Source organism: Aquarana catesbeiana, linkage group LG01 (assembly GCF_042186555.1).
Source record: "Aquarana catesbeiana isolate 2022-GZ linkage group LG01, ASM4218655v1, whole genome shotgun sequence".
NCBI lineage: Eukaryota > Metazoa > Chordata > Amphibia > Anura > Ranidae > Aquarana > Aquarana catesbeiana.
Genome location: NC_133324.1, coordinates 420,466,632 through 420,490,201, shown reverse-complemented (window position 1 = coordinate 420,490,201; position 23,570 = coordinate 420,466,632). Strand labels below are relative to the sequence as shown.

General features: G+C 42.0%; 1 protein-coding gene and 1 long non-coding RNA gene across 3 annotated transcripts in view; one reads left to right on the top strand and one right to left on the bottom strand.

The window, feature by feature from the left end:
- Positions 1–23,570, top strand: part of NFIB (nuclear factor I B) — a 595,118-nt gene that overhangs the window by 160,867 nt on the left and 410,681 nt on the right. The window lies entirely within an intron of this gene.
- The window catches only part of LOC141145200 (uncharacterized), a 31,534-nt gene continuing 20,529 nt past the window's right edge, over positions 12,566–23,570 (bottom strand). The window contains exons 2-3 of the long non-coding RNA XR_012244527.1: positions 16,742–16,910; positions 12,566–12,770 (exon numbers count right to left, since the gene is read on the bottom strand). This is a non-coding gene — a long non-coding RNA (uncharacterized lncRNA). The remainder of the gene's footprint in view (positions 12,771–16,741; positions 16,911–23,570) is intronic.

The window sequence follows — 23,570 nt, the reverse complement described above, 5'->3', positions numbered from 1 at the left end:
CAATCATGTGCAAGCTAAAATGCTGTTTTTTATTTTCCTTGCATGTCCCCCTCGGATCTACAGCAACTTTACTTCCAAGTGCACTTTCAAGTGCACTTGCAGGGCAAAGTGGATTTGCCTTTACTAAATAACACCCAATGTGTATGACAGAAACACAAAAATTAAAACAGTATATTGCTTCCTAATTTCTCTAAACAAAATGGCAAATTAGCATATACAATATTTTCTTTTTCAAACAATCTAAATATGCCAAAAATTTTATAATTCTCTGTATGTAGTTAACTAAATAAAACTTTAGCAAGATATGTTAGAAGGCTGGCCGCAGGCTAGCCTGTATTTGTAGGAGGAGTCTGAGGGCTATATATCCCTCCTCCTCCTCTATTAGATCCTTGGCTCGTTTCTGGGTTTGGCGCGGCCAGCGCACGTCGCTTCCGGCTTCCCTGTAGAGTGGCGGTCAGCTGCAGCAGTTGTGGCAGTTCCTCTCCCGCTGCTTACACCGGGCACCATCGGGGAGACCGCCCGCCTGTCCACCATTAATCCCGGTGTTTATCCGGCATCGAGGGGGGCGCCCGCCCGTCCACCATTCATCTTAGTGTTATCCGACTTGGGTGGGGGGGGGGCGCCCGCACGATTCTCCCAGTGCTCATGCTGGGGGCGAGGCGTCCACCCACCCACTCTCCTCACCCAGGGCTCCATCCGACATCTGCGAGGGGGGCGCCCGCCCGCTTCTCCCGGTGTACCGCCGGGGGGGCAAGGGTGTCCGTGCACCCCTCCTACCTGCCCAGGGCTCTATCCGGCGTTGTACCGAGGAGGTTTCCCCTGGCTCTCGACTGCGGTTGAGGCTCCACCCCTCCAGCCCTCTGCACTGCTGCGCCCCAGGGTGCTGGTCATCCTTCTGCCGCCCCGCCCCCGTGCGCATCCCCGGGTTTCTGGGGGGGGGTCTCTGTCAGTGCTGACGCTGGGAGTTCTCCCCTCCGTCCCCTTGTGTCGTCATCATTGGTCTGACGGTGTCACCTGGAGGCACTCTCCTGTTGTCATTAGTATTGCTCCTCCCACAGGTTATACCTATATGTGTATATGTATATAATCAGTGTACATCATCATTATCCCTTCCATTATTTTGTCTATTTATTCTTACCCCTCCTATTGTTTGGGGGGGTGTCTGAGATTCTGAGGGGAGTTTCATGCATGAGGGTTCTGGCACCCCGTTGTGGGTAAATTATGCTTTCATCTTGTTCAGGTCTGAGCTTTCCTCAGGTCACAGGGGGGGTCTCTGCAGGCCGTGGGTTATTGCATCCATTCCATTGTCCTCATCGGTTGATGACTCAGATCCACTGTCAGTCATTTCTTGCGACACATGCGATTTGTCATAGCGTTTCTGTCTCTGCGTTTTCTGTCTCTACGTTTCTGTTTCTATGTTTCTGTCTCAGTGTTTCTGTCTCTGCGTTTCTGTCTCTTCGTTTTCTGTGTCGGCTCTTTCTGTGTCTGCGTTTTCTGGCTCTACATTTCTGTCTCTGCATTTTCTGTCTCTGTGTTTTCTGTCAGCACGTCAGTGCCATGCAGGTTCGGCATACATCGGTAGCCATTTAATCTTCGTTCGTTTCCATGTCTCATCGTACTTATCGTAGGTTCTTTGCATTCCTGGTTTCAGTTGGCTAGGGCTCACATCTCAGGATCTGTCACGTCCACAGATCCATACGGGCTAAGGTTTCCTTTTAAGTGATTGTTGACCACAATCTTCTCGCCCGTATACCTTGCGTCATACGATGCACTTTCATTTCATTACACCTGCACGTTTACCCACCAAGGTCTGTGGGTTCACCAGCTCTGAGTATTCAGGTTCATCTACCTGTCTTTGCGCAGCAGGTTACTTGGGCTCGCTTTCTTCATACACTAGGGTGGGGTTCCTCGTCAAGTTCATTCCCACGCGGTGGTAACATCATCACTGCTCATGCCCTCACACTTGGGTAGGCTCAGAGGGGTGTTGTGTTTTCCGTCTTTGCGTTGTTTCCGTCATAGCGTGTTTCAGTCATAGCATGTGTCAGTCAGTCTTAGCGTGGTCCAGTCTTAGTGTGTTCCAATCTTAGCATGTTCGTAGTGTGTTCTGTCATAATGGGTGCTGTCCTAGCGTGGTCAGTCTCAGCGTGTTAAGTCGTAGCATTCCTGTACAGCCTGTTCTGTTGGAGGAGGGCTGTCATAGCGTATCAGTCAGCGGGCACTGTCGCAGCAGGTGCTGTCATAAGATGTTCAGTCATAGTGTTCCAGTCACAGCGTATTCTGTCATAGTCGGTGCGGTCACAGCGTGGTTCAGTCGCTGCGTGGTCTAGTCGCAGCGTGGTCCAGTTGTGGTTCTGTCACAGCATGTTCTGTCATAGCGGTTCTTGTCAGCGTGGTCCGTGGTTCTGTCATAGCGTTTCTGTCATAGCGTTTCTGTCCAGCATGTTCTGTCATAGCGTTTCTGTCATAGCGGTTATGTCCGGCATGTTCTGTCGTAGCTTGATGGTGCCATACAGCCACGGCATACACCAAAAGCCGTTTTCATCTTTGTTCATTTCATTACGCTTGTACGACTACCCGCCACGGTCTGTGGGTACCCTAGCCCTGAGGGTTTCAGTTTGCTAGCTGTCTCTGTTTTTCTGTCGTAGCATTTCGTTCATAGCATTCCTGTTGTAGCATTTCATTCCTAGCATTTCTGTTTAGCTAGTGCTCACATCCAGGGTCTGTCACATCTACGGATCCATACGAGCTGAGGTTTCATTTTTAATTGATTGTTGTCCCACAATCTTCTCGCCCGTATACCGTATGTCATACATGCACGTTCACCATTACACCTTTACTACTACCCACCATGATCTGTGGGTACCTCAGCCCTGAGTGTTTGTTTTTAATTACCTATCTTGGCACTGCAGGTTGCTCGGGCTCGCTCACTAGGGTGGTGTCATTAGGTTCACATTCACGCGCTGTTGGTCTTGTCATTTCTGCACTTACATCCTCATACTTGTCAGGTACCTAGGGGTGTTGTTGGTTGTCTGTCATCATTTCTCTAGTTTGTGTTTCCTTGGATCAGGGCATGTCGCATGTTTCGGAAGTGACAAATTCGCATTCATCTCCCCAATGCTGCATGGGGGTTCAGTGCATGGCAGCACTCCATCATTAAGGGGTGGGACCTTACCAAACTCATAGCTGAGTTTTATCATTGGTGTACCCCCTTCCCGGCCTCAGCTGGGGGGGAGGCAGTATTTTTTTTCTTTTAGGTTGTTATTCCCAACTCCATCCCAACCTCTTCCATCCACCAGCACAGAACATGTTTCTATGCATGATTCTTTAACCCAGATTCATGCGGTACTTAATGCGCTCTCAACATCCATGCTACAATTGTTAGACAGGATGGAGGGGTTCATAGCCCGCTCTGCTAGAGCGGAGGTGTCAGCTGTGATCCCGGCTCCTGCTCTTTTCAGGGCGCCGGCAGGTGATGTTGAAATTTCCTCACAGTGGCATGTGGAACTGGGGGCAATGGTTCTTTAAGGTGTATTCAGAGTTAATCAGGGATGTTCTCTTTGACATGACTACCAGCTAACGGCCAGGTTTTGTGGTGTCAGACTTCCTGTCTCCTACCCTTGGTGCAGTTCCCATTTAGTGCTCTAGGCAGTCCCCTTTTACTACGCTTACAATTTCCCCATAATTAGTATAAATGGACAAGCCAGGGGTTGGTGGTCATATTACTGTACCACAGTAAGGGTGTCAGATTAAAGTACATGTCCTTCTCTGCAATATTCCTCTGGTCAGCTCTTTCTCCCTTTCCCCATGCATCCTCTCACTACAAACAGTTCATTCTCATGTCCAGGTTTCTTTGTTAATTAGGCTCAAATCTTCAACCCCTTTTCTGGATATTCGTCAGGATCGGAGGCAACTTTCGTAGGTCCCGAACAGGTGGTCTCTTATTTATCATCAGGTACATGGGGCGCTGGAGATCCTCCTGTTTTAGCAGTTACATACGCAACCCCCTTTTTTCTATAGTCATCCGAGCATTCGCTATTTCTGGATGGATGGCTGTCGCTGGCCCTTCATTGTAGCTTCACATCACACCTACTTCGTGTCTCTTTTTGCCCTCTTTTAGGCATACTGACCAGCTAGGCCAAGGCACACCTCAGGTCTTGGTAGTTAGGGTTATTGCATTTCCAAGTTAAGACTCTGACTACAAGTTAGAAGGCTGGCTGCAGGCTAGCCTGTATTTGTAGGAGGAGTCTGAGGGCTATATATCCCTCCTCCTCTATTAGATCCTTGTCGGCTCGTTTCTGGGTTCCCACCCACCCGTTCCCCCATACTTTCATCATTTCATTTACATTTCATACTTATTCATTCAGGGTATGCCCTCTTTTAGGCATACTGACAAGCTAGGCCAAGGCACACCTCAGGTCTTGGTTGTTAGGGTTATCGCATTTCCAAGTGAAGACTCTGACGGCAAAACCATTTATAATTGCCAGCCACAGCTTGTGGACCTATTAAGCTCTGCTCCATGTGATTTCAGCAGCCTTAGATCAAAAGCTATAAAATGAATTTCATGTCAGAACACTGATTGACCGTGGTCCGTAAAAGACTTCCCCCAACAACAGTAAGAATAAATAAAGAAGTAAATAAATATGATCTCCAGAAATGATATCTTTTGCATACCTACACTGGAACAGTTAGGCATGATGTAAATATGCATATCTGATTTTCAGAGGACCACTGGAGATGTTGAAAATCATTGTATTAGTCCATACTACATTTTGTATATTGAGAGCTATGAGCACACTGACCACATGGAGTCACTTTCTCTGCACCTCTGCCATTTATAGAAGACCTTGCATTTTTTTCAATGAATACAAGGCATTCTCCTATTGGATGAGGTGGAGAGGAGGATGGATGATGTCTGATGGGATGAGCACTTTTGCTGTCATCCTTTTACAGGAAGTGCCTGTACCTTCACATCTGGACCACCAGATATTATTTATTGAAAGCTGCAGCTTTAAAAATATAGAAAATTACATTTGGGATTACATGAACATGTTATAGCTTATATGAGATGTTAGTGGTTGGATTTCATACTTCTAAATTTATTTTTACCTGGAATTTCTGTTTGAATCGTTTTTTGATTATTTTTTTCTTTCCAAGATACTAAAGAAATAGGAAAAATAGTAACAACGGTAATTTGCTAATGTAACATACACAGCAGCATTGGTACACATACGCCAACAAGGAACAAGGTTGGACTGCTCATTATTTCGATTAAGCGTCCAGGTAGTTATTGTGGGCCCACTCACATCAGTTCCATGATGTGGCGGACCTGATTGAAGGGGCAACAGTGCCTTTCCAAGTAGGAAACATAAAAGCCCTTAAAACCTAGGGCATCATAAACACTGAACATCAATGAAAATCTATATAACAATACTTCCATCTTATTTTACCTGGAATTTCAAGCATAATATCCACCTGTCTACCTGTGAACTTGTCTTGTCTCTTAGATTGTAAGCTCTAAGGAGCAGGGCCCTCTGATTCCTACTGTATCAAAGTGTATTGTATTTGTACTGTCTACCCTCAAGTTGTAAAGCGCTATGTAAACTGTTGGCGCTATATAAATCCTGTATAATAATAATAATAATAATTGGCAGAAATATGCTGGCTGCCACTGCTGACCTCCTGAAGATGCTAATTACCTAGCTATTATGCTGGTCCTGTGGCTTTAATAGTTGTTCAGCCACTAACTTAGAACCAATTTGTAGATAAGGAAACTCAGGAAAGTTATAAAAATGTATTCCAAGTCAGCAACTGAATGTATTGAAACCAGAGGTTCAACATATCGGTCGGGCATCTAGCATTTTTAGACATCAACAATGGCAGCTTCCACTCTTATCTCATGACAAAAAAAAATCCACAAAATATAAATTGGTAAAATTATTGTACATTTAAAGGGATTTTTCTTTACGTTTTCTCATTAACATCTTTAAAGGAACATGTCAGGATAGCCATATAGGAGCTGCCATTACTGATTTGTTTGTAAAACTAGGCAGCCATAGCAGCTTCTATATGTCTACTCTGATAAGTCCAAGACAGACCTAGAAGATACAAATTGTTTGCATTGTTAGCATGGACACATCATGTACCAAAAATCTGACTAATAAAAATGATCCTTTAAGCATACATCAATAAATGTAATAAAAACATTGTATGTTGTTTTCACTCTAATGTCCTGTACACACGGTCGGACATTGATCGGACATTCCGACAACAAAATCCATGGATTTTTTCCGACGGATGTTGGCTCAAACTTGTCTTGCATACACACAGTCACACAAAGTTGTTGGAAAATCTGATCGTTCTGAACGCGGTGACGTAAAACACATACGTCGGGACTATAAATGGGGCAGTAGCCAATAGCTTTTGTCTCTTAATTTATTCTGAGCATGCATGGCACTTTGTGCGTCGGATTTGTGTACACACGATCGGAATTTCCGACAACGGATTTTGTTGTAGGAAAATTTTATAGCAAGCTCTCAAACTTTGTGTGTCGGAAATTCCTATGGAAAATGTGTGATGACGCCCACACGCGGTCGGAATTTCCGACAACAAGGTCCTATCACACATTTTCCATCGGAAAATCCTATCGCGTGTACAGGGCATAACACTGGAAGCTTACTTAGACCCCTTTCATACAGTTTTCAGGTGCTTTAGCGCTAGAAAAAGCTTCAGCTAAGTGCCTGAAAACTGCCTCCCATTCATTGCAGCGTGTCTTTTCACACTGGGGACGTTAAAAAAAGCCCAAGCAGCATCTTCAGGGCTGGTTGGGAGCGTTGTATTTAGCGCTCCCAAAACACCCTGCCCATTGCAATGAATGGGCAGCACTTCCAAAGGGTCTGCAAAACACCACAAAATGGGAGTTTTTACCCTTTTTTTGGGTAAAACCTGCCCAGCTAGCGGCCGAAAAGCGCAACTAAAACAGCGCTAAAGCGCTGCAAAAATGAGAGACTCAGTGTGAAAGTAGCCTTATAGGTGCAAAGAGCATACTGATGACTATATGAATGTGATAGGGGACCTTCACTATCAATTTAGCAGGCTGGGGAATGCCTAGGCGACCAAGCTACATTTCTTGTCTGCAGAAGAAAAACGTGAGTTCACCTACCGAGATGTGAATTTTTTTAGCGACTGAACAGAATTACAAATACTTTGGTTGATGAAACAGTTCACATATAAGCATTAATATCTAGCTGTTTGCCTGGAGTACAGCTTTAGGCTTGCCTTTATACAGTAAATGGTGAAATCTGAAGTTTTCAATTTCCAGGACAGCACTAAATATCAAGCAAGCATGGCATTACCAGTTATAGTCTTACTATACATTTTGTTTGTTTGAACAACATGTTCTATATATTATTTCAAAGTTGACACAAATATGGAAAAATAAAGAGAAATGAAATGATGCAAAAATTAAAACCAGATTTAATCAGAGAAGAAAACTGTCTTTCTAATGTTTGCTTCTTTCTAATATTATTTATGTCTGTATTGGTGATATGAAGTGTGTTATAAACTTTAATTGGCTGTGAAGACATACAACAAATCAACATTTTTCTGTACACTGCTTAATACAAATTCTCGCATTATGCAAACATATGAACAAAAATATAAGAAAACTCCTGTGACCTCATTCACCAAGGTATTTTAGACTTCAGATAGGAACCGTGTTGCCTATAACAGCCATGTAGGTGACTATGACTAAGTGACTATGTGCCAACAGAGTGTATGTTTACAACAGACAGTGCCACAAGGTACTAGATCCCTTTTAAGTAGAGCCCTCCTTCAGTGATGCAATGAGTGAGTCAGTGCCCAGTTATAAGTCAGGCTGGGAGGAACCCTAGTGCACTTGGGGCATGTGAGCCAAACACCCCACACCAGCACATATGTAAACAGCACATGGGGGCTGTGTACAGGGCAGGATACCAGGGAGGAGTAGACCTGCACCCAGGAAGAGCCAGCTGTAGTCTTCCTGTCCCTTATGGAGGTGGTGGCTAGGGTGGATTGCAAAGGGCCTTTTAGGCCAGGTCAAGTTCCCTGAGTGAGGCTGTTTCTCTGGAGAGTCCATGGAGAGGTATACCTAAGGAGAAGGTGACTACAGAGAGACTAGTTCTGGGAGTACTAATGATCATGGGTGGAAAGAGACTGTTAGAGGGAGATAGCTGTTTAAAGTGCTGCATATTCCTTCACTTGTGACTACTGCGAACCGTCCACTGCATGTGATTGATTATGTAATGTCAAGTCACTCCAGAATGTATGTTGATGTGATGTGACTGTTATGCCATTTCCTGAATTTCATCAGAAAAATGCAGCAAACTATTTTTATGTGTGGATAGTCCTTCCTTCCTTGGGAAATGAAGGCAACAGCCGGGAATGTTGTGTGGGGGCCTTAAGTGGGGCATAATATGGTGGAGGGTTCAGCCTCAGGATAGTGTTCTAGAAAAAGGACAGGAGCGGGACAGGAACTCATGCTCTTGGTGCCAATTCTAGCCAATTGCAGAGCCCTTCTTATAGCCAATCAAATTCTAAAGAAAATGTAGGGAGAAGAATTAATGATTGGATTTAAAGCTGTGCTCTAAAAAAGACAATTTAATACTGCTATGTAATCATTAATACATCATTAAAGTGATAATAAACCCACTGAAGGGAGTAGCCTCAGGTGATACACAGAAATTAATTAAATCCACCTACATTAGTTGTGCCTGTTAATCTGTAGTTCTGTCTCCTCTAAAGCTGTTCAAAGCACATCATTTAGATAGCATTTCTTAGCTCTAGGAGGCAGGGAACATGGATCTTATGTCATACACTGCACTGCACAGAGCACAGAGCTGAGTGTAAACTGTCACCTGAGTGGAGGGAATGAACACCCTCTCCACATAGCCTTATAGGGAAACAGTTGAGACTGTCAATCACATACCAGAAAAAATTGTCACAAGTGACTTATGCAGAAAGTAGAGGAAGGAGAGAGAGGACAGGATCCAGTTCGATTAGTTCATTTTTCATTTCAGAGTTTAACAGCGGCTTTAAATGTATTTTTAAATACAAGTGGTATAAGTATCTGAGTTTGACTTGGTATCAACCTCTTGTAATCCCTGTAAAGCAGAGTTTAGACTATGAAAGGATTAAACAGCTAAAGGAACCAACTAGTTATACTACAGTGTTAATGTGATAATGCTGATAGGAAGAGAGAACAGAGTGACAAGGAGATCATCTCATCAGTCTTCTGTTACCCTTTTCACTATTTATTCACAGGCTTCGGGAGGGAAAAGAACTATTTAACTGCAACCGAAATAAAAAAAAGATCTTCTGCACCATCAGATAGGATTTTTGTGAATCCCAATGATTCACTGTGAACCTTTGGTAGCGGTAAACACAAAACTCATCTCTTGTATCAATAGCATCAGTATGACATCAGCTTGAGATGCTTGTGAGATCATTCAGAATTCCTGGACAGGTGCATTTGACCTGTAGTTGTCCTCCTTGTAACCTGCATTTGACTTGTTTCAAGAGAATTTTGTATTCCTGTAGACTTGTATGAAGCAAACAAAAGCCCATCGATACAAGCCCTTAAGTTTATATAGCTCATGCAATACACAAAACTCTTAAATGTTTTTGAACACATATGTTTGCAGGGTTTACTGTGGGCTTAAAGTGGAACTGAACTTACAATAAAAAATGATGTCTCTTCTGCAATAAGACAAAGTTGCCTGTCTGTTTGCAATCTTCTATTGGATATTCAATGAGTTGCGCAGCAGCTCAGCTGACATTTTCTGCAGCAGTGGTCCTGGAATGAATGGTTCCTGCACATGCACTGGAGTTTCATCATCCTTCACTGGCCAATCAATAGGTTAAAGACCTGGCACTCAGCCAACAAGGGGTCTAATGATTGCATTACTGGGAGGTGGAGGTGAGTATCTGCAGACTTTAGTTTCACTTTAATGCCCCCCTTCACATCGGTCTAAAAAACAGGCATTTGCTTCACATTATTGAAGCTCTCCAAACGCTTTGCAAAGAAAACACCAGCAAACTCTACTAAACACAAAAATGTAGAACTAATTTGCATTGCTTTGCTTCATAATGTTTTTTTTTTTTTTTACCTTGCTAGCTATAATTATTGGCAATTTACAAAATTTGCTAAACACCTCAAATCGAGTCCATGGCAGCACACCAAAGTCGCTAATAGTGTACTATTTTTTTTTTTTAGGTGTTACAAGACAGGGACTTGGTTTGTTATGTGGTCAAAAATATATTAATATATTGACATTTGTATAGTTAACCTCCCCCAAACCAAGGTCTGTGGTCATATATACAGTACTGTAAAACCTATTGAAGCAAAAAAGGTTGAAATGTTCATGTGGCGGGGAACAGAAGTCGACATGTAGGGTTACTAGCATTTCATGCATGTTCTTCTCACATACATTAGAGTAATGGTCTTTTAAACAGTATTTAACATATGTAAGCATTTACTATAGGCTCGTTTCAGAAATCTGCATTATTTTAAACTTGTATAGAAAAGTAGAAAAAAAAAATCTTACGACGCTGGATCGGTCAGGATTTCTTTTTCCACTTGAATGAATCTGGTATTCATTACAGTACTGGTTTTATAGGAGCAAAGCCTTGGTAAATGAATGTTTTTATATAAAGAAACAAACCCCGCATTTACCATAAAGAAACATCCTATGTTTTGTCAGGACCAATGGAAACGTCATTACTTCTTGCTAAGTGGCCAAAAAAGCCTCTGAAATAATTATTACTGCCTGCTCAATAACAGTGTGGTAGAATGAGACCAGATCACAACAGAGTTTTGATTTGGAAGGCAGCAGCAGCAAAAGTCAGTTGATGAGAAAGTCAATTGCTCCCAGATTTCTCAGTCGCCTGAATTCCACTTCAGCCCCTGTGCGTTCATAGAAGTATAGAAGAGTATAGAAGCTGTGCAGTCATGGCACCATCTGTGAAACTAGTCTGAGGTGTAGGCCATGCAAGTTGCTTCTGTACATGATTATAGTGAAATTCAACTGCATTTTATAGGCTGGAGTGCCGCCATGGGAATGTTATCGTTTCAAGGCATTAATCAAAAGCAGTAAATGGTGCTCACATATTTTATGAGACCCTTCTGCTTTTTTTTTTAGCTCCATATATTTGCCATTTATGACTAAAGCCAGAGATACAACCACTAAACCCAAGTTTAGTGAAATTCAAAGCATTTCAAAAGATAGAGGTTTAAAGAGCTTGATGTGTACATAAAGCTAAAAACTTTTTGTTTTTGTTTTGGATAGAATGGGCTAAGATCCGAACCCCTTGAGGTTTTTATCACAGTCTATTTCCCCAATGAAGTTCATCTATTTGTCCTTTGACTACTTGTGAGGAACCATGAATTAGACTGAGACAGAAGTGCAGTAAAAATCACACTATTTAATAAAATGGTAAAAAGGTATAAACAGAGCAAATGTTTTTAAAACATAGCCAGAGTTCAGTAACCAGGATGGGTAGTCAGAACAAACCAGAGAAACAGGAGTCCAGAGATCAGAGAAGTCGGGTGCAGCAAACAGGATCAGGAACCAGAAGGGAAGTCAGCCAAGCAAAAAGTCTTTCACAGGAAAACTTGGCAGGGAGAGTCCAGATATGTTGACCAAGGCAAAGGCACTGAAGATCTGATCCAAGGAGTTTATATAACCAACAGCTCTAGCTGACAAGCAGGAAATGAAGACCAGGTGAGTCACTGTGGAAGGAAGAGTCTTTGGCAATTAACCGACAGCTGAGCAAGGAGCTCAGAGAAGGAACGACTGAGTCCAGCCCTGACACTATTGTTTCCAGTACAGATAGTCTGCATTTCAGAATTTCATAGTTGTTGTGGAAATAGCAGGTGAGTTGTCCTGTGACAACTTTATAAGGGTGGGCTACCCATCACTTTTGAGGTTTCTTTTTGGGAAAAAAAGTGAATGGAAATCTCACTGCTAGGACAGACAGCGAAAAGAAAATCCAACAAGGGTTTCAAAGCGGTTCTCCACTTTGTAACACCAAATTAAAAGTCATCAGCTATCCTGTAGCTGCTGACTTTTAATAATAGGACACCTATCAATGGATCCAGTGCCATCCTCACCCGGGCTAGTTCTTCACTAGCCTTTGGGTTCCCAGCCCTGCCATCTGAACTGTGAGCAGCCAGCTGCCCACTGCGCATGTGCAAGCTGAGCTGCACTTTGTGAATGGTCCTGCCATCTGTGACATGACCTGTGACATGTCCAAGAAGATGGTGGGGAGAACTTCTGTTCTGATCGCCTAGGCAATCCGAACCAAAGTGGGAGAGGGTACCTGTCAAAACTAGATACTTGCTCTCCACCAAAAAAGAATTGCGTGCCAAATTAGGTGGGGGGGGGTACTTAAAGCAGAACTTCCCCATTTGGGTGAAACTATACTTTAACCATTCCCTACTCTATCCAAGGACTACAAAAAAATAGTTAAAAAGAGTTACAGTGTACAGATTTGTTTTTATAACATTACCACTGTAAAACCAATTTTAAACATTTCTTCGACAATCCATTATAAGCTTACTTGAAAAATCTTGCATTGTATTCATGTTTCTTTGTGCTGCCTGTCTGCTGGCCATCTCTTTCCACAACTTTCTGGATTCCCTGCATGCTTTGCAGCTTTTTTTCTGATGTTTATTCTCAATTTCTAAGGACTACATATCCCATGGTACTGTGTTGAAACTCCTCTTCTCAGCGCCTCTGTAGATCAGAAGGCAGGCTTTGTGAAATGTGTGACACAGTAGAGCCTACCCACAGAGCATGGTGACTATGTGTCACAGAATTTAAGCAAATAAAGTTAGGAGTTCTTCACAAAGTAAGTTTACAAACTGCAAGATCATTCAGATTAAACTAGAAGGCTAAAAATAAGTAAAATACAACATGGGAATAAATATGTGATTTTGACCATAGATACACTTTAACATACACTTTAATGGAAGTGGACATCATTAGGATAAAAATCTAGTCTTGGAAGGGCAAGAAGTTTTTCTATGCACAACTGTTCAGTGAAGTTAATGGTAGCATTTGTTGTGTCGCAGTTAAAGAAAAGCTAAAATAAAAGGAATATGAAAGCTGCCTTTGCTGACTTCCTTTGGAAAATGCTAGATGACTGGCAACCTCCACCACTTAACTGCCTCAGTACAGGATTTTTTGGTGACATATATTATGAGCAGTGAAGTCAAGATGAATATCAGGGTATCTTGAGGGAGTGTGCAAGGAGATTGCCGACATTAAAAACTGTGAAAATAAGTACACTTATCATTAATGATAAAACAGACCTGGTTTCAAATTAGAAGCTGTCTTGCTAATCTTCCTCAAACCCCACTGCCATGGTGGACATGTACCAATGTTTTTTAGTTTTTTTAATACTACATATACAACGGGGAGTGGTCCTTTTCAGGAGGCTTCAAGGGTAATATTGAAAATATACATATCCTTTAACTTACAGGCTTGGGGCACGCCTTAAAGCTGTACATGGCATTGAGAAACAGGTTACCAAGGAATATGTTACCCACTACTACAATACACAGTAAAGCACAGTATAGCACAGTATCTCTCTATACACTGAATTGTCAGCTCTCACTAACAGTGCCAAAATACACTGACAATATGGCTGCTGTAAGCTCACCTTTTTATGGTCAGGAGTCTGGGTTACCCATTTTCTAGATTATTGTTTTTTATGGCTTGGCAAATGCTAAGCAGTGCATTATATGTTGTTCAATTTTTTTGGCACATACTCACAAACTTATAAGTCAATATTTCAGGATCTGCCTCATACCTGAGGTTGAGGCGAACTCTAACCTCATCCCTATCTATTATACTATATGTAAATTTGAATCACAATATTCTTCCAAGAGAGCAAAGCAAAAGGCTTTTGGGACCAATTATGAAAACAAATAATTACATCCCACAATACTGTGCATAATTACAAAGAATGAAAAATGCAAAATCAACATTTAAAAAAGTCTGCTTTTCAGAGTCTGCAATGTAAAAAAAATGTCTTGCGTGAAAGGTATAAAGAACTTGGGTGAAATAAAAGTTGTCAATGCTGGACATGTTCAACCCCCCTGCGCTCTTCCCCTGTCTCATAGGGATGAAGTTTGGAGCTCAACCCTGAATCTAAGCTGTTTGACGTTCGCTAATAGGGAGACTAAACAAGCAGATTTGCCCAGTTTGCTGGGCTACCCAAACCCCCTGCAGCTGCAACTAGAAGTCATTCATTGACAGCTTCCAGCTGCCCGCCAGGCAGCTTGTTACAAATGGTAAACAAGGCAGTGTGCATCCCAGTGACATCATTGACCGAATATAACCATATTTAGTCAATAATGCCAGCCAGTATCTCTGGCCAATTTTTTCAACATTCAGCTACCAGCAAGAGTTTGGTTGGAGATTGTCGGGGCATCATTCATAAGGATGGATGACGGTTCTTTTTGGTTTTTTCCTCAATACTTTTTTAATGGTATGTGTGTTTTATTTGCTATTTCGTTTTTTTTCTTAGTCAATAAGTAACATGTGGTATTCATTCACATGTGGGGGTCTCCCTTACAAATACATACCAAACCTCAGAGGTGTAACTAGAACCGTCAGGACCCCGGTGCAAAAAAACATAAAGGGCCCCCGTGACTCGAGCCTGGGGCCCTTCTCACTGATCCCAGAGCTCTTTACAGAGCTCTCCCTTACACCAGAGTCCACGGAATCCCCCCTTACAGTACAAGGAGGAACTCTGCAGGTGCACTGTTTGCCGCCCCCCCCAAAAAAATTACCACCAGCCATCACTAGTCATTTACAGGTAAGCAAGTTCAATGGATCAGGTCACAGGAATGCAGGTACAAGCTTAAGACCATTCAGCAACTGCTCATGGTGACAGGCCAGTTTAAATAGGCAGCTGGGCGCCAAATATGCACGCTAATTCATATGCGTACATGCGAATGCTAGCATGCGAGTGCGTGCACGAATGTGATCACGATGTACAAGAATAGTACATCTTTGCCTAGAAGTATTAGCATGTGAACAATGCGCACATGCACGAATATGAGCATAAGCTCGCACTGGTTTTCTGGTGCTGGAAATCTGGTTTACCTTACATTTTCCCTTTGCACCAGAGTCTGCAGAGTGAATACACCAAGGTAAAGGGGTTCACTGAGGGGAGTGAGGACACTGATGAAAGGGGGACTTAGGGTCCCCTTACTGACTTAGGGTCTACACTCCCCCTTACATCAGTGACCCCCAACAAAGTGACTGACTGCCCCACAGACTGTGAGTGGCCTGGAGCTGTCACACACTGACCTCCTGTAGATCTTTTGGTCCATTTATACCCCCACGCCCCCTCCATGCAGTGGCTTTCAAATATACCTGAGCAGGGGCCTGAGCCCAGCCCAACTCAGCCGAGACTGAGTTGAGCTCAGTTGATTACTAATTGGCCGACTCCGGAACTGAGCAGGTGCAGTTCTAGAGCTGGCTGATTAGCAACTGGCTGAGCTCGGCTCAGGTGGGGTGCGGGAAGGGGGTGCAGTTCCTTTGGTTAGGTGCGCAGTGACGTTATGGCGCTTGGTGTTTTCCCCTTAGATTTTAAAGCGACTGCAAGAAAGGGGGGAGAGAGGAGGCCTGGGTCGCTCTCACAGTGGCGGAACACCAGAGACCGGTCGGAAGTGCGACCTTTGTGAACCCAGTAGTTCTACCACTGCCAGACTTGGGTGGCCAGAAAAGGAGGGGGCAGAAAGTATACACCGACACTCCACTGTTATATATTTTTAAGGGCAACCCTATAAAAAAATTGTGGGTGTCACGGAACGTCCCACACTCCACTTGAGTGCTTCTGTCAGTATACCGCTTCCTAAGTTCTGGAACACGAGTCCAATGGATCTGGCTATAGGAACCCCCAAGAACTAGACAACACCAGTCTTGGAGTACATCAGGACTAACTCTTTATTTGAAATCTCACACAAATTTATGCAGCAAGTTGACTCAAAGCTAACCTAAATAACATGAGTTAATTTACTAAAAAATTTACCCAGACCAGATGACTCAGAGTCATGACCTGTATGACACAGACTTGTGGGCACCGAGCTTCACACAGTAGTATAAACACAATAGCAGGAGCTAATTACAATTAACAATACAAACAACAATCTCTCCCCCTCCTCAGCCTAGTCATCAACAGTTTGTCTCCTAGCAAGTCCTGGAGGCTAATGTGATCAGCTCACTCAATTAACAGGTTGAGTTCAGAATCAAACAAAGCAATAATAGTCTCTACATACATCCTGGGAGATATTGTGGACAAATTTTACTGTCCCATTTTAAGTAATCCAAGATATATTGCCAGGATAGCACAGGGTGACTTAGACATAAGAGGTATATGGGGAGCTGAAACAAGGACATCCCCTACTTTCCAAGGGATTCTGAGTTCCACGGGCCCACCCGTCACAGTGGGTTCTCCAAAAATACAGACCAGTCCCTTATCCTAGATAGTGGACCGGCATGGATTTTTAAGGGAAACCCCACACAAAAAAAAGCCAAAAAAAAAAAAAGCATGGTGCGGAGTTCCCCCCAAAATTATTACCAGACCCTCAGCTTAGTTAGGGCTCTGCAACAGATTTTTAGGGGCTACCCCATAAAAAATTGTGGGTCATTGGATAATGCTAATGCTATTACCTTTTAATGTCTATACTCACTATATAAGCCAGTGTGATTCATCTTGTCAGTCTCACTTCTGACTCCTTCTCTAGTTGAATAGCCTCTTTTATTAATCCTTCAGGTTACACTAGTAGGCTTTTTCTGAAGAAGAGATTCATTTTATTTCGATGAGCTGCATCTTCTGAATTCTATTGAACACTCTTGAGCCTTAAAAACAGACGTGAAGCAAAGACCTATCATTGTTTTCATTAAAGAATAACTCCACTTTCATTAAAAAAATGCAAATAAAAATTAATATAGCACATACAATTAATACATAAGCCACATTGTACCTTAAAGTGGAAGTCCAGCCTAAAACTAAAATCTCTAAATCTACTTGCAGGCACAGTCTAAGACCAACCTAACCCTGTAAAGCAAAAATCGCTATACATACCTTTCTGAAGCTGCTCCGGTCCGGCCTCAAGCAGCAGAAGCTGTTTGCGGGAGACAGCCGACAACGACTGTGAAATACCTGAGAAGTGACGTCACCCATAGAGTTACTATGGGACTTCCGCTGTCACTGCCTCTTCTTCACCCGCCTCCACAGAGAAGCTGCCACTGACAGCTCAGCGTGGGATCGACTCTAATCGGCTTCAGAAAAGCTATGTATAGCGGGTTTTGCTTTACAGGGCTAGATAGATTGTGGCTACAAGTAGATTTAGAGATTTTAGTTTTAGACTGGACTTCCATTTTAATTAAAACTTGCCTTTCCTTTTCAATCTGTGCTGTAATTTTATTCAAAAGTCAATGCAATATGGCAACCTGGAGGTGTTCAGTACTTTGTTGGTGTACAGAATGCCCCCACAAATGTCATTTCCTGCATGTGTGATTGACTCATTGATTTGCCCAACAGTCTGCCAAGATACAAGTCAAATTTTAAGCATTCCCTGCAATAGAAATTTTAGTTTTGGTGAGATACTCTACAAGGATTAAATACCTCAAAAGGAATACAATCATATTTCAGCTTTCCCATTCAGAAGCAGTCTTCAAAGAATATGGTGAAAAAAATTTTTTTTTTCTTTAGCAGAAAAGCAGAACTCTGCAACAAAGTTTGATAAAGTCCTTGCAATGCACTTTGATCCCCCAGAGGAGATCGTTTTTTTTTAATAACATAGGTGAAATTGGGCTACATTCATTTTGTCCTGGTACAAATGGCAACAGCTGGATTCTTCTGATTGCTGCTGTTGTTTTGGCCATCTGTGAGCAGCTAGCTGCAGCCATGGCGCCAGGTCTCCGGCAGCCACAGCTATCTGTGGTTTTTGCACAGCTAACAATTAACTGTGGTGTATGCTGCTGGATGCACACTAAGCTGCTAAGAGTGAAAACCCCAATTCAACTTGCTGTCCCTAGAAAGTTTGAAAACCACTCAAATTCATTCATAGCAAAATGTACAGGGGGTCATCCAAAGTTTAGTCTCTAGGGCAGGGGTAGGCAACCCTCGGCACGCAAATTCTCTTTTGCCAACACTCGACTCCCTCCCCATAAGCAGAGCAGCGCAGGGAAGTGTCAGTGAGATACTAATGCATTGCAATTTCAAAATTCCCCACACTGCACCTGCACTGAGGGGAGGCTCTGTGCCCCCACACCTTGTAAAAGATGGGAAATATTGTTTGGTTCTCTAACTTTGCTGTAGCTGCGATCGTCAGCTTTTATGATGGGAAGAGATTGGGTGCAGTTCTGCTGGGGGGGCAGGGGGCGGTCCCTGTTTCCAGGAGGAGGTGGACTGTGGTTGGCCACTGCTAAAGCCAATCACAGTCCTGCTAACCCTGTCCACCATCTGGAGGAAGACGACTCTCTTGGTTGCCACAACCAATCTCAGAAAGAAGGGATTTCACTGTGATTGAGAAAACCACAATCAGGGGCTGATGTGCAAGAAATGTATTTTATTGTTGTATTTCTAGACCACCTTGGCTAAGTAATGGGCCCATTTTCTTTGTTTTTCATTAACTAAACCTCTCAGCAGCTGTATCAGGGTGGGAGTGAACCTCTCACATGTCCCATTGCCTTGTAGATAGGGGTGTAGTGTGTGACTTCTTAATGCCTGGGCAGTGGCACCATTCTTGGAAGAACTCGCTTTCAAAACAGGATCCCTGTCCGGAATGTATCTTCTGTGGACAGCCAAAAGGAAGGCAAAAGTGCTTCCACACCATCTGGGTGGAGGTACTGGTGGTCTGGTCACAGGTTGATACTTTCACCGTAAACTTGGTAAAGTGGTTCACCAGCCAGCTCAGTCCCTTTACCTATGTCATATTTCTGCTGCTGTGTCTTTCAGTTCCAGTGAATATTGTGGAATGGATTTTCCCACTCTCTGCTCAGGTCCCCTAATATTACTGCTTGACTATACACCACTTCTAAGCAGTTAACTATCTTGTCAAGGGAACCTTAGTCTTCTGCTGGGAGGTGGAGGGTTAACCTTGCTTCTCCCTCTGAGGTGTTAATAGCTAGTTCTGCCCGTTGAACAGGGATGGGATCCCTGTTTGGATCAGGCCCTGCAAACTCTTGGCCCAATCACCCAAGCCCGGACCCTGAGTGCTTGGATAATTATTGCAGCAGGAATCCATCCACTGATAAAGGGGATCATAATTGCAGGGATGGTAGGTTGCCTGCTCCCCTCTGGAGTAGAACTACCAGGTGCCACTGTCACTCCTTTTCAATCACCATTGCCTTACATAGCCAATCTTGTCCATAGATGCCAGATTTCATAGAATTAGTTAGCAGCTGAATGATCAGACAGAGTGTAACTGTAACTTCCATTTTATCAAACAGTAAAGTTACATTCAGGATAACATGTGGCTGCATAGCATACTCTCTAAGACTCAAACTGAGAATCCCTACTTCAATAAAACAGTATAGAACAAAGCTACATGCAATTATCCTCATAGACAGTGCCCTTCATAGTGAAGTCTAGTATAGCACTGTTAACACAGACAAATGGCTGGAGGGATCCATGGACAAAGTGCCACCACATTGGAACAGTAGCTGCATGCTATTAAGTTCTGGCCACCTTGTTCACACACCAATTTTAATAGTGAAGGGCCTAGCACATGGCAGCGGATCACTTATCCTGCTACTGCTGCCTCATCAAATGTGGCCCCTCTGAGCTGCTGAAGGAGATAAGAAGCAGGGAAATTTATTAATCCTGGGTGTGTCCAGAAACTCTGGGAATTGTGGGGAAAAGAGTTAAAGGGGCCTGTGTCTACATCTCTGCTACAGTAGTACACTTCTAAATTTAACACTTGTGGTAACTACCTTTAATATCAGGTTTGACCAGCATCTTGTTTACCAAAAGATAGCACGTGTTTTCTATTAAACTTCCATTAGGCTCTTCCAGAAAGTGAGGAAAATCTTATAAATGCTGAAAACAGATCAACAATCTATGCACATATTTGGCCTCATTTATAGTATATCACAAAGCCATAATGCTGAACAAAAAATGCTGGCCTTCACACGTAAACTCCTTCACTGCTCCTGTTTTGGTTACAACACTTCACCAGAGGTGTCTGACCATACTAAGATAGGTTGAATCTTGCTCAGACTCTCCAGCACCACTCCACTCTGACACTATCCCCAAGATTCTAGCATTACCACTATTTTTAGCAGTGTTCCTATACGAGCACCTAGAATTTCATAGGAGAGACATGAAGAACAAAAATTCTCTTGTGAAGAAATGTAGTAAAATAAATACAAAACCATGTAAAATCATGCATAAGAAACACCTGTTGAGTTTTTTCTTCATAAGTTTTTCAAGGGTTAAAAAAAAAAAAATTAATCCAACAGGGTAGAAACTCCCTATCGTGACATTTTAACACTAGTTATCTGAGAGAACATTTTTTCAAGTTTAAGTATATATATATATATATATATATATATATATATATATATATATATATATATATATATATATATATATATATATATATATTATGCTATTTCTGCTCATGTATTTATTATAACATTGATTGTATTTTCAAGTACTCCTATTAGAACAGTCTACATAGTATCTTTCTTCAGAACAGATTTTGGAGTGCAAGATGGAGGTTGTGTTCTATCAGCCAGTCAGGGCTCTGCTGTATTGCAAAGAGCTATCTTGGGTCAATGAGTACACAGGTAGTCCAGAAAAACTGCAAAACTGCACCCAGAAATAGCTGTGTTACCTTCCTCATTTGTATTGTGTGGGGCGTGTGTAGACCAAAGGCCTGGTACTTGAACAGGGGGAGGTACTCTAGAGATGAGAAGCATCTGGCTACTTTGGAAATATAGGAAGCAGCGGGGTCTAAGCAGTAGATCTGTAATCAGTTATTCTTATCTATATATTTAGAAGAGGTCTCCTATGTGGTTCTGTAAATACATGCATGCAAAGCACCACCCCATTTGTAAATCTTGACCAATACCTGCGGCAAGAAGAATCAATTCAAGATTTCGCAGATCGGCTCAACTTTTTTTTAATAACACCAGGATTGCCATAAAACCAACATTAGACCTTGCTCTCATACTTTATTTCAATGACCATATGTAACTAAAGTAATTTTTTTTTAGATAACACAGCTAATTTTCTACTTTAATGTTTATAGGACAGCTTTGAATCATGCTACTCGTTAATGAACTGGTCACTTCATCAAGGTTTCAGAACAAAGTTATTCATAGAATTTCAATACAGTACATTTGTTAGTCAGATAAAGACCTGATAGAATGTGGGCATTGATGAAAGGCATCTGAATTATAGCTGCTGTGTATCCCCTTTTATATTCACACATATTTAATCTCCTAACAGCTACGCAGAGTATTGCCGGTAATGGTGAAGGAAATGAACTATCATCTACTTTCAAAGTCTAATTACTGACACCTAATATTCTATGGCTGCCTTTCAAAGCTCTGAAAATGTACAGAGAATTTAGAGGGTCTTTTACGTCACCCAAGCTATACTTTTCTCAAAGGATTTTGCAAGGTAATCATGGTGACAATGAAATAACATTTGTAGTTCTTCGTTGAAGGCTTAACATTTGTCAAGACAGGAAGGAAGGAAATAAATAATGTGTGGACTATTTATAGTATAATGTACATACTATAGGTCATTTTTATCAGAATGATACAAGAAGGGTTCTTTTTATTAATGTTTTTTACTAAACATACAATACATACATACAATACACAAAACATACAATACATACATACAATTTTCACCCAGGATTCACACACTTTCCAATGGAATCCTTTTAGAAAAAAATGAGAATTTTAGGTGATAATTGAGCAATTTTTGTGTGAAACCGTTTATAAAGTATCCCTAAATTTAAAAGGTTTCATATACACTGTTAAATGGAATGCTGTTAATGGGTTGCTTGAAATCCACCAGTGCAGCATGGTTTCCCACACTTGTACATACCACATGTAAACCTTGAGTACTGTTTTGCATTATTATATCCAATGATATACCTTAGATATCTGAAGTTACATCCTGTGTTCTGTGGCAGTTTGTACCTAAACAGCAAAGTGAAAGAACAAGGGAAATGGCCTGGCACAGATGGATCACAGACTTTTTGCTATTCGCAAAGCTTTGCAGTCCCCTACGGGCTGGGGATGCCCAAAAATCACACTAGAAAATAAAAACAGAGCGCACGCCAGTCTTGTGCATTATCTTTGTGGCAACTTTATTGAACAAAACAAAAGCATATATATACTCACAAACTGCATGATATAAGAAGCACATTAAAGTCCACAGTGTACTAGACAACCAGACAGACCGAACATGTCCCAACCTCGGGAAGACCCTTTAAATGGCTAATACTTTTTTGGACTTAAGCTGCTGCATACAGCAGTATGAAAATACTTTACAAAGAATTAAAGACACATCACCACACTCAAAATGATAATTTGGTCTTTAGTTTTTAGTACAGATATGTGAATAAAGCCTAAAATGTTTTTTAGAATCTTCTTGAGTACACTATAGAATAGTTTCCAACGATAGATAGATAGATAGATAGATAGATAGATAGATAGATAGATAGATAGATAGATAGATAGATAGATAGATAGATAGATAGATAGATAGATAGATAAATAGATAGATTAATAGATAGATTATTCTCAGATTACTTAAAAAAGTACCTTAAAAAGTATTCATACCCTTTGAAATTTTCCACATTTTGTCATGTTACAACCAAAAACGTAAATGTATTTTATTCGGATTTTATGTGATAGACCAACACAAAGTGGCACATAATTGTGAAGTGGAAGGAAAGTGGTGAATGGTTTTCAAAATTTTTTACAAATCAATATCTAGTAATGTGAGACATGCATTTGTATTCAGCCCCGTTTACTCTGATACCCCTAACTAAAATCTAGTGGAACCAATTGCCTTCAGAAGTCACCTAATTGGTAAATGAGTCCACCTGTGTGTAATTTAATCTCAGTATAAATACAGCTGTTCTGTGAAGCCCTCAGAGGTTTGTTAGAGAACCTTTGTGAACAAACAGCATCATGAAGGCCAAGGAACACACCAGACATGTCAGGGATAAAGTTGTGGAGAAGTTTAAAGCAGGGTTGGGTTATAAAAAATATCCCAAGCTTTGAACATCTCACTGACAGGCCGGGCAAGGAGAGCATTAATCAGAGAAGCAGCCAAGAGGACCATGGTAACTCTGGAGTAGCTGCAGAGATCCACAGCTCAGGTGGGAGTATCTGTCCAATAGGACAACTATTAGTCGCGCACTCCACACACATCTGGCCATTATGGAAGAGTGGCAAGAAGAAAGCTATTGTTAAAAGAAAGCCATAAGAAGTCCCGTTTGCAGTTTGCGAGAAGCCATGTGGGGGACACAGCAAACATGTGGA